At 44.2% G+C, this 11,589-nt stretch overlaps 1 long non-coding RNA gene across 1 annotated transcript; it reads right to left on the reverse strand.

Moving 5' to 3' along the window:
* Nucleotides 1-2,205: 2,205 nt before the first annotated feature.
* Nucleotides 2,206-10,744, reverse strand: LOC135535991 (uncharacterized). The gene is made up of 3 exons (XR_010454929.1): nt 10,501-10,744; nt 4,044-4,112; nt 2,206-3,942 (listed from the first exon to the last, which is right to left on the reverse strand). It is a non-coding gene; the product is annotated as an uncharacterized LOC135535991 (long non-coding RNA).
* Between the last annotated feature and the right edge of the window lie 845 nt (nt 10,745-11,589).

The raw sequence follows: 11,589 nt of genomic DNA on the forward strand, positions 1-11,589 counted from the left end.
CTGTGTATCTGGGAATCCGGCCCTATAAATAGGACTGTATCTGGGAATCCGGTCCTATAACTAGGACTGTGTATCTGGGAATAGGACTGTGTATCGGAATCCGGTCCTATAACTAGGACTGTGTATCTGGGAATCCGGCCCTATAACTAGGACTGTGTATCTGGGATCCGGTCCTATAACTAGGACAGTGTATCTGGGAATCCGGTCCTATAACTAGGACTGTGTATCTGGGAATCCGGTCCTATAACTAGGACTGTGTATCTGGGAATCCGGCCCTATAACTAGGACAGTGTATCTGGGATCCGGTCCTATAACTAGGACTGTGTATCTGGGAATCCGGCCCTATAACAAGGACTGTGTATCTGGGAATCCGGTCCTATAACTAGGACAGTGTATCTGGGAATCCGGTCCTATAACTAGGACAGTGTATCTGGGAATCTGGTCCTATAACTAGGACTGTGTATCTGGGAATCCGGTCCTATAACTAGGACTGTGTATCTGGGAATCCGGTCCTATAACTAGGACTGTGTATCTGGGAATCCGGCCCTATAACTAGGACTGTGTATCTGGGAATCCGGCCCTATAACTAGGACTGTGTATCTGGGAATCCGGCCCTATAACTAGGACAGTGTATCTGGGATCCGGTCCTATAACTAGGACAGTGTATCTGGGAATCCTATAACTAGGACTGTGTATCTGGGAATCCGGTCCTATAACTAGGACTGTGTATCTGGGAATCCGGCCCTATAACTAGGACAGTGTATCTGGGATCCGGCCCTATAACTAGGACTGTGTATCTGGGAATCGGCCTATAACAAGGACTGTGTATCTGGGAATCCGGTCCTATAACTAGGACAGTGTATCTGGGAATCCGGTCCTATAACTAGGACAGTGTATCTGGGAATCCGGTCCTATAACTAGGACTGTGTATCTGGGAATCCGGCCCTATAACTAGGACTGTGTATCTGGGAATCCGGCCCTATAACTAGGACAGTGTATCTGGGAATCTGGTCCTATAACTAGGACTGTGTATCTGGGAATCTGGTCCTATAACTAGGACTGTGTATCTGGGAATCCGGTCCTATAACTAGGACTGTGTATCTGGGAATCCGGCCCTATAACTAGGACTGTGTATCTGGGAATCCGGCCCTATAACTAGGACAGTGTATCTGGGAATCCGGTCCTATAACTAGGACTGTGTATCTGGGAATCCGGTCCTATAACTAGGACTGTGTATCTGGGAATCCGGTCCTATAACTAGGACTGTGTATCTGGGAATCCGGTCCTATAACAAGGACTGTGTATCTGGGAATCCGGTCCTATAACAAGGACTGTGTATCTGGGAATCCGGTCCTATAACAAGGACTGTGTATCTGGGATCCGGCCCTATAACTAGGACTGTGTGTCTGGGGATCCGGCCCTATAACTAAAATAACATAAACTGGGACTCTGTGCCATTCATACAAACTCTGATGCGGTTATTGAATGAATCAATATGGTGAAAGAATTAATCAATATGGTGTAAGAGTGAATGAATCAATATGGTGTAAGAGTGAATGAATCAATATGGTTTAAGAATGAATCAATATGGTGTAAGAGTGAATGAATCAATATGGTGTAAGAGTGAATGAATCAATATGGTTTAAGAATGAATCAATATGGTGTAAGAGTGACTGAATCAATATGGGGTAAGAATGAATCAATATGGTGTACGAATGAATCAATATGGTGTAAGAGTGAATGAATCAATATGGTGTAAGAATGAATGAATCAATATGGTGTAAGAATGAATCAATATGGTGTAAGAGTGAATGAATCAATATGGTGTAAGAGTGAATGAATCAATATGGTGTAAGAGTGAATGAATCAATATGGTGTAAGAGTGAATGAATCAATATGGTGTAAGAGTGAATGAATCAATATGGTGTAAGAATGAATGAATCAATATGGTGTAAGAGTGAATGAATCAATATGGTGTAAGAGTGAATGAATCAATATGGTGTAAGAGTGAATGAATCAATATGGTGTAAGAATGAATTAATCAATATGGTGTAAGAGTGAATGAATCAATATGGTGTAAGAGTGAATGAATCAATATGGTGTAAGAGTGAATGAATCAATATGGTGTAAGTAAGAATGAATCAATATGGTGTAAGAATGAATGAATCAATATGGTGTAAGAGTGAATGAATCAATATGGTGTAAGTAAGAATGAATCAATATGGTGTAAGAGTGAATGAATCAATATGGTGTAAGAGTGAATGAATCAATATGGTGTATGTAAGAATGAATCAATATGGTGTAAGAATGAATGAATCAATATGGTGTAAGAGTGAATGAATCAATATGGTGTAAGAGTGAATGAATCAATATGGTGTAAGAGTGAATGAATCAATATGGTGTACAAATGAATCAATATGGTGTATGTAAGAATGAATCAATATGGTGTACGAATGAATCAATATGGTGTAAGAATGAATTGCGTCTTTTCACTTTTGGTACAGTATGTTATGTTGGGCTATATGGTCCCTACTTCATCTAAGGGAAACGACGATATTCATTTGCCTCGAACTCTAGGCCCTGGGTTAGTGTACTGTTGTTGTCTTTACACTGGTTAATATCATAGAGAAATGCACCAACTGTCCTGGTGCAAAACATGGCAATGAGGTAAAGCAATAAAAACATATTTCCATCACAGATCAACAATCATAAGAGTGGAGGGACTACTAATCTAATCTCAAAGAGCCAGACGAGAGGCTCAGAATCTGGTATGATAAGATACAGGGCAGCCCAGCCCTCTTCCTGGAGATCTACCGTCCTGTAGGTTATCAGTCCAACCCTCTTCCTGGAGATCTACTGTCCTGTAGGTTTTCAGTCCAACCCTCTTCCTGGAGATCTACTGTCCTGTAGGTTTTCAGACCAACCCTCTTCCTGGAGATCTACTGTCCTGTAGGTTTTCAGTCCAACCCTCTTCCTGGAGATCTACTGTCCTGTAGGTTTTCAGACCAACCCTCTTCCTGGAGATCTACTGTCCTGTAGGTTTACAGTCCAACCCTCTTCCTGGAGATCTACTGTCCTGTAGGTTTTCAGTCCAACCCTCTTCCTGGAGATCTACTGTCCTGTAGGTTTACAGTCCAACCCTCTTCCTGGAGATCTACCGTCCTGTAGGTTTTCAGTCAAGGTCTGGTATAATATATTAGAACAAACCAACTCTGTAGCAGTAAAGTCTGACACGCGACATTAGGAGGCGACAAGATCTTTGATACACAAGATCTTTGATACACAAGATCTTTGATACACAAGATCTTTGATCTACTTTGTTTTACTCCATTGTTGAAGGTTGGGAACGAGGCTTTCAGAACAACACCAAATTCACTGTCCACGGCACATCTGAAACTAGACCTACACTTTTGTTCATTACAACGGTAAATTGCTTGGTTCAGACAAAAGGGTGATTATTGGGTTTCTGAAGAGTCAAGAGAACATAGATCCTCCATTTCAGGGGGGAAAAAACCTACCGAGATTTCTGTGAATAATTTTAAATGCAAATGAAACCAATTCCGGGGATGATTCCACCAACGAGCTGACATATGTTCTGTTCGATCCCTACTTATGAAAACAACAGGACACGACTTGACAGGTGTCATCGTCGTCGTTGGCTACAAGCTGTGGTGGGGTCAGATAGATGAGGAGAGAGGAGAGAGGGGACAGACAGGTCCAGCCTGGAGCTGTCTGTAGTTGCCAGTCTCGCCTGTATCCTCATACATCCCTGGAGTAAAGTCCACTGTCTGTTCTCTGCCGAAATAGTGGCAGAGGTTGAGCTCTTGATCCATCTCTGGTCTGAACAGCTGGGAGATGTTATCCCTAATCTGGGTGTGTCTCACGTGAAGAGCTGCGGTCCGGACATTTCCCAACGAAGTCTGGCTCTCGTTCACTTCGCATCTGTTTAGGGATTTGAGTCACAAATGAGAGAATAGTTAGTATTCTGACAAAGTATGTAGCTAGTAGCTAGCTACATATCATTATGATATGGCTGAGAAGACCTTTGTCAAATGCTGGACAGGTTGTTGCACTGTCAGAGATTGATCTTGTCTAGAAGCTGGAGAGGCAGCCTGTGGATGGACAAACATACATACCCCATTTCAAAATATAGCTAGGACATTTATTTTATATATAAATATAGCTAAGAAAATAGTAGCTGTTTTTAAATTGCACAAACGACCTTCCACAAATGTGATCCAAATGAGCTATTATGGCAAACAACCTGTGGCACATTAGAGAGGAATACCATGGCAACCAATAATTCGTGCTACATACGTTTAGTATTAGCTAGCTAGCTATTGTGGCTACCCGATTAATATGTTACTAACTGCTTTAGCACGTATTGACGATAGTCTTTTCTGGCCAGGGGAATTTTGATAACATCCCCGACGCTCACTGTGAACTTTAAAACGCATCGCTTGTGGCACGGTTTTGGAAACATAAGGAACGTATATTTTATATAACGAGAAATTATATACAGTACCAATCAAAGGTTTGGACACACCTACTCATTCAAAAGGTTTTTCTTAATTTTTTTACTATTTTCTACATTGTAGAATACTAGTGAAGACGTGTTTATTTCATAATTTTGACATATGGAATCATGTAGCAACCAAAAAGTGTTAAACAAATCAAAATATATTTTAAATTCTTCAAAGTACATTTTGGTTGATTTCCCTTCACTCTGTGATCCAACTCATCCCAAACCATCTCAATTGTGTTGACGTCAGCTGATTGTGGAGGCCAGGTCATCTGATGCAGCACTCCATCACTCTCCTTCTTCCCTGTACAACTGACAAGGTATCCCCCCTTTCCATTTACAACTGACTAGGTATCCCCCCCTTTCCCTTTACAACTGACTAGGTATCCCCCCCTTTCACTGTACAACTGATTAGGTATCCCCCCCTTTCACTGTACAACTGATTAGGTATCCCCCCTTTCCCTGTACAACTGACTAGGTATCCCCCCTTTCCCTGTACAACTGACTAGGTATCCCCCCTTTCACTGTACAACTGACTAGGTATCCCCCTTTCCCTGTACAACTGATTAGGTATCCCCCCTTTCCCTGTACAACTGACTAGGTATCCCCCCTTTCACTGTACAACTGATTAGGTATCCCCCTTTCCCTGTACAACTGACTAGGTATCCCCCCTTTCACTGTACAACTGACTAGGTATCCCCCTTTCCCTGTACAACTGACTAGGTATCCCCCCTTTCCCTTTACAACTGACTAGATATCCCCCCCTTTCCCTGTACAACTGACTAGGTATCCCCCCCTTTCCCTTTACAACTGACTAGATGCCCCCCCCCCTTTCCCTGTACAACTGACTAGGTATCCCCCCTTTCCCTGTACAACTGACTAGGTATCCCCCTTTCCCTTTACAACTGACTAGATACCCCCCCTTTCCCTGTACAACTGACTAGGTATCCCCCCCTTTCCCTGTACAACTGACTAGATACCCCCCTTTCCCTTTACAACTGACTAGATACCCCCTTTCCCTGTACAACTGACTAGATACCCCCCCTTTCCCTTTACAACTGACTAGGTATCCCCCCTTCCCTGTACAACTGACTAGGTATCCCCCCTTCCCCTGTACAACTGACTAGGTATCCCCCCCTTTCCCTGTACAACTGACAAGGTATCCCCCTTTCCCTGTACAACTGACTAGGTATCCCCCCTTTCTCTGTACAACTGACTAGGTATCCCCCCCTTTCTCTGTACAACTGACTAGGTATCCCCCCTTCCCTGTACAACTGACTAGGTATCCCCCTTCCCTGTACAACTGACTAGGTATCCCCCCTTCCCTGTACAACTGACTAGGTATCCCCCCTTCCCCTGTACAACTGACTAGGTATCCCCCCTTTCCCTGTACAACTGATTAGGTATCCCCCATTTCCCTGTACAACTGACTAGGTATCCCCCCTTTCCCTGTACAACTGATTAGGTATCCCCCATTTCCCTGTACAACTGATTAGGTATCCCCCTTTCCCTGTACAACTGATTAGGTATCCCCCATTTCCCTGTACAACTGACTAGGTATCCCCCCCTTCCCCTGTACAACTGACTAGGTATCCTCCCCTTTCCCTGTACAACTGACTAGGTACCCCCATTTCCCTGTACAACTGACTAGGTCTCCCCCTTTCTCTGTACAACTGACTAGGTATCCCCCCCTTTCTCTGTACAACTGACTAGGTATCCCCCCCTTTCTCTATACAACTGACTAGGTATCCCCCATTTCCCTGTACAACTGACTAGGTCTCCCCCTTTCTCTGTACAACTGACTAGGTATCCCCCTTTCCCTGTACAACTGACTAGGTATCCCCCTTTCTCTGTACAACTGACTAGGTATCCCCCCTTTCTCTGTACAACTGACTAGGTATCCCCCTTTCTCTGTACAACTGACTAGGTATCCCCCTTTCCCTGTACAACTGACTAGGTATCCCCCCCTTTCCCTGTACAACTGACTAGGTATCCCCCCTTTCCCTGTACAACTGACTAGGTATCCCCCCTTTCTCTGTACAACTGACTAGGTATCTCCCCCTTTCTCTGTACAACTGACTAGGTATCCCCCTTTCTCTGTACAACTGACTAGGTATCCCCCTTTCCCTGTACAACTGACTAGGTATCCCCCTTTCTCTGTACAACTGACTAGGTATCCCCCTTTCTCTGTACAACTGACTAGGTATCCCCCTTTCCCTGTACAACTGACTAGGTATTCCCCCTTTCCCTTTACAACTGACTAGGTATCCCCCTTTCCCTTTACAACTGACTAGGTATCCCCCTTTCCCTTTACAACTGACTACGTATCCCCCCTTTCCCTGTACAACTGACTAGGTATCCCCCCTTTCTCTGTACAACTGACTAGGTATCCCCCCCTTTCCCTGTACAACTGACTAGGTATCCCCCTTTCCCTGTACAACTGACTAGGTATCCCCCTTTCCCTGTACAACTGACTAGGTATCCCCCCTTTCCCTGTACAACTGACTAGGTATCCCCCTTTCCCTGTACAACTGACTAGGTATCCCCCCTTTCCCTGTACAACTGAATAGGTATCCTCCTTTCCCTGTACAACTGACTAGGTATCCCCCTTTCCCTGTACAACTGACTAGGTATCCCCCTTTCCCTGTACAACTGACTAGGTATCCCCCCTTCCCTGTACAACTGACTAGGTCTCCCCTTTCCCTGTACAACTGACTAGGTCTCCCCCCTTTCTCTGTACAACTGACTAGGTATCCCCCTTTCCCTGTACAACTGACTAGGTACCCCCCCTTTCCCTTTACAACTGACTAGGTATCCCCCCTTTCCCTGTACAACTGACTAGGTACCTCCCCCTTTCCCTGTACAACTGACTAGGTATCCCCCTTTCCCTGTACAACTGACTAGGTATCCCCCTTTCCCTGTACAACTGACTAGGTATCCCCCTTTCTCTGTACAACTGACTAGGTATCCCCCCTTTCTCTGTACAACTGACTAGGTATCTCCCCCTTTCCCTGTACAACTGACTAGGTATCCCCCTTTCCCTGTACAACTGACTAGGTATCCCCCTTTCCCTGTACAACTGACTAGGTATCCCCCCTTTCCCTGTACAACTGACTAGGTATCCCCCTTTCCCTGTACAACTGACTAGGTATCTCCCCTTTCCCTGTACAACTGACTAGGTATCCCCCCTTTCCCTGTACAACTGACTAGGTATCCCCCTTTCCCTGTACAACTGACTAGGTATCCCCCTTTCCCTGTACAACTGACTAGGTATCTCCCCCTTTCCCTGTACAACTGACTAGGTATCCCCCCTTTCCCTTTACAACTGACTAGGTATCCCCCCTTTCCCTTTACAACTGACTAGGTATCCCCCCTTTCCCTGTACAACTGACTAGGTATCCCCCCTTTCCATTTACAACTGACTAGGTATCCCCCCTTTCCCTGTACAACTGACTAGGTATCCCCCTTTCCCTTTACAACTGACTAGGTATCCCCCCCTTTCCCTGTACAACTGACTAGGTATCCCCCCTTTCTCTGTACAACTGACTAGGTATCCCCCTTTCTCTGTACAACTGACTAGGTATCCCCCCTTTCCATGTACAACTGACTAGGTATCCCCCTTTCCCTTTACAACTGACTAGGTATCCCCCCTTTCTCTGTACAACTGACTAGGTATCCCCCTTCCCTGTACAACTGACTAGGTATCCCCCCTTCCCTGTACAACTGACTAGGTATCCCCCCTTCCCCTGTACAACTGACTAGGTATCCCCCCTTCCCCTGTACAACTGACTAGGTATCCCCCCTTCCCCTGTACAACTGACTAGGTATCCCCCCTTCCCCTGTACAACTGACTAGGTATCCCCCCTTTCTCTGTACAACTGACTAGGTATCCCCCCCTTTCTCTGTACAACTGACTAGGTATCCCCCTTCCCTGTACAACTGACTAGGTATCCCCCTTCCCCTGTACAACTGACTAGGTATCCCCCCTTCCCCTGTACAACTGACTAGGTATCCCCCCTTTCTCTGTACAACTGACTAGGTATCCCCCCCTTTCTCTGTACAACTGACTAGGTATCCCCCCTTTCCCTGTACAACTGACTAGGTATCCCCCCTTTCCCTGTACAACTGACTAGGTATCCCCCTTTCCCTGTACAACTGACTAGGTATCCCCCCCCCTTTCCCTGTACAACTGACTAGGTATCTCCCCCTTTCCCTGTACAACTGACTAGGTACCCCCCCTTTCCCTGTACAACTGACTAGGTAACCCCCTTTCCATTTACAACTGACTAGGTATCCCCCCTTTCCCTGTACAACTGACTAGGTACCCCCCTCTTTCCCTTGCCTCCGTGCTTCACAGTGGGAACCTCACATGCAGAGATCATCCATTCACCTACTCTGCGTCTCATAAAGACATGGCGGTTATAACCAAAAAATCTCAAATTTGGACTCATCAGACCAAAGGACAGATTTCCATCGGTCTAATGTCCATTGCTCATGTTTCTTGGCCCAAGCAAGTCTCTTCTTCTTATTGGTGTCCTTTAGTAGTGGTTTCTTTGCAGCAATTCGACCATGAAGGTCTGATTCACGTAGTCTCCCCTCAACAGTTGATGTGTCTGTTACTTGAACTCTGAAGCACTTATTTGGGCTGCAATCTGAGGTGCAGTTAACTGTGATGAACTTATCCTCTGCAGCAGAGGTAACTCTGGGTTTTCCTTTCCTGTAGTGGTCCTCATGAGAGCCAGTTTCATCATAGCACTTGATGGTTTTTGCGACTGCACTTGAAGAAACATTAAAAGTTCTTGAAATTTCCGGATTGACTGACCTTCATGTCTTAAAGTAATGATGGAATGTCGTTTCTGTTTGCTTATTTTAGCTGTTCTTGCCATAATATGGACCTGGTCTTTTACCAAATAGGGCTGTCTTCTGTATACCACCCCTACCTTGTCACAACACTACTGACGCATTAAGGAAAGAAATTCCACAAATTAACTTTGAACAAGGCACACCTGTTAATTGAAATGCATTCCAGGTGACTACCTCATGAATCTGGTTGAGAGAATGCCAAGCGTGTGCAACGCTGTCATCAAGGCAAAGGGTGGCTACTTTGAACAATCTCAAATATATTTTTATTTGTTTAACACTTTTTTGGGGTTATTACATGATTCCATATGTGTTATTTTATAGTTTTGATGTCTTCACTATTATTCTACATTTAAAAAAAAATCAAATAAATCAATTGAATACACACCATCAAAATAAATGATTTACTTATTTTAGGCAGGTCTAAAGAAACATTATGATATGTCTCAGAAGACCAGAATGAGTTGGCCTACTGTACATTATATGGCTATGCACCACGCCATAGGCTGTTGTTTTGTTCATTTAGTAGACAAGAAGAATTAGCTGAATAGGATATTTCTCCCATCCAGGAGCGAGTGAGCATATGAAGCAGGTCTTATACATTCGATTTAGACTTATTTGGCAGCTTTAGCTGTGAATGATACAAACCTTAACATGTTTAAGACATTCTAATGTAGGAACAAGTGGGGTGATTGAGATTGGCTGGGGGGTAACAGGTGTTTATGATGCTAATGATCTGTTTCCGTTTCTACCGTTGTGACAAGATGACTAAAGTGGCCGCGTCGGGGACAACAGTTGTTGACAACCGTAGCGTTGTCGCTAAGCCTAACCATTTTCTTAACCTTAACCTCAATTCTCCCAAGCCACTACATTAATTCACCTAACCTGTTAAAACGAATTATCCTAACCTACTTTATAAAACGAACCATCTGCCCTGACATACAATCAGTATTACCACACAGGAATGCGCACACATGTACGAAAACCCCAAATTGAGGGCCGCAATCATATTATTATCACGCAGATGGCTACATAAGTAAACAAAGGACTGCCCAGCAAAAACTGGTCATCCAACAACCCTTACGTTTTAATCCTATTTTAATCATTAAGATACTCACAGAAACACTTCAAAGACACCAACATCATCAGTAAACGCTATATTCCGGGGGGGGGGGGGGCACAATGTCCGTATTTGACACCCCCTTGCGAGCTCTTACGAGAACCAGTTCTACGAATTGTTTTGCCCCCAGCCGTCTGACTGCCCTTTACGGAGATTGCGCTGTTGAACTGTCACACAAATCCTAAAACCCTCCCCTCAATTTTCCTCCCATTAAAAATTCTGTAATTATGTTAAAAAATTAAAAAACGTCTGAAACTAGATTGCCAGCATACTGGTGTTGACGAGAGAGAAAAAAACTGTAGGGGGAGGTTTTCTTTTGCACTGTTCGACCAATCCAATGGAGAAGTTAATATGGAGTCCTTGATAACACAGAGTTTCTAAAGCCAGAGGCGCAACATCGCGGTACTTCCGGGAACGCTTGAGAAACAGACCAGACCGGTGTTTGAGAAGTCAATGAGAGAAGTGAACAATTCTTCCTTCGACAACTAAAAGGCACAACCTACATCCGAGATAATGTCTTATACGTAGTTCAACGTGTTATTACTCCAACCTCGTGAAGGTAAAACAAACATACAAAAACTGACAAGTTTGCATTTTCGTAAAAAAAAAAACTATACAGGAGTGCCTTTTGATTTGACGTCATGCACATGCGCAGTTCGGCGATATATAGGACCGTTAGACCCAATGACGTTTTTCTACGCATGAGCTTTTTTCTTTTGCCTGCCAAGGTCGCCATGTGTGATCGGATAAGCAGCTTCCGCCTGTCTTCATACCAAAGATGTGTATATAACTAACCTAAGAGACCACAGCTTGTCCACTTCCAAATATGAAAAAAATGTCATAGTGGGGCAGAATAATTTATTATTTATTTATCTTGTTCCCCAGTATCTCTCCTTGCACATCCATCTTCTGCATTGTAATTACTTCACCACCATGGCCTATTTATTGCCTTTACCTCCCTTATCCTACCTCATATGTACACACTGTAAATATACCTTTTCTACTGTATTATTGACTGTTTGTTTACTCCATGTGTAACTCTGTTGTTTGTGTCGAACTGCTTTGCTTTATTCTTGGCCAGGTCGCA

The sequence above is a fragment of the Oncorhynchus masou genome, unplaced genomic scaffold (genome assembly GCF_036934945.1).
Source record: "Oncorhynchus masou masou isolate Uvic2021 unplaced genomic scaffold, UVic_Omas_1.1 unplaced_scaffold_5405, whole genome shotgun sequence".
Taxonomy (NCBI): domain Eukaryota; kingdom Metazoa; phylum Chordata; class Actinopteri; order Salmoniformes; family Salmonidae; genus Oncorhynchus; species Oncorhynchus masou.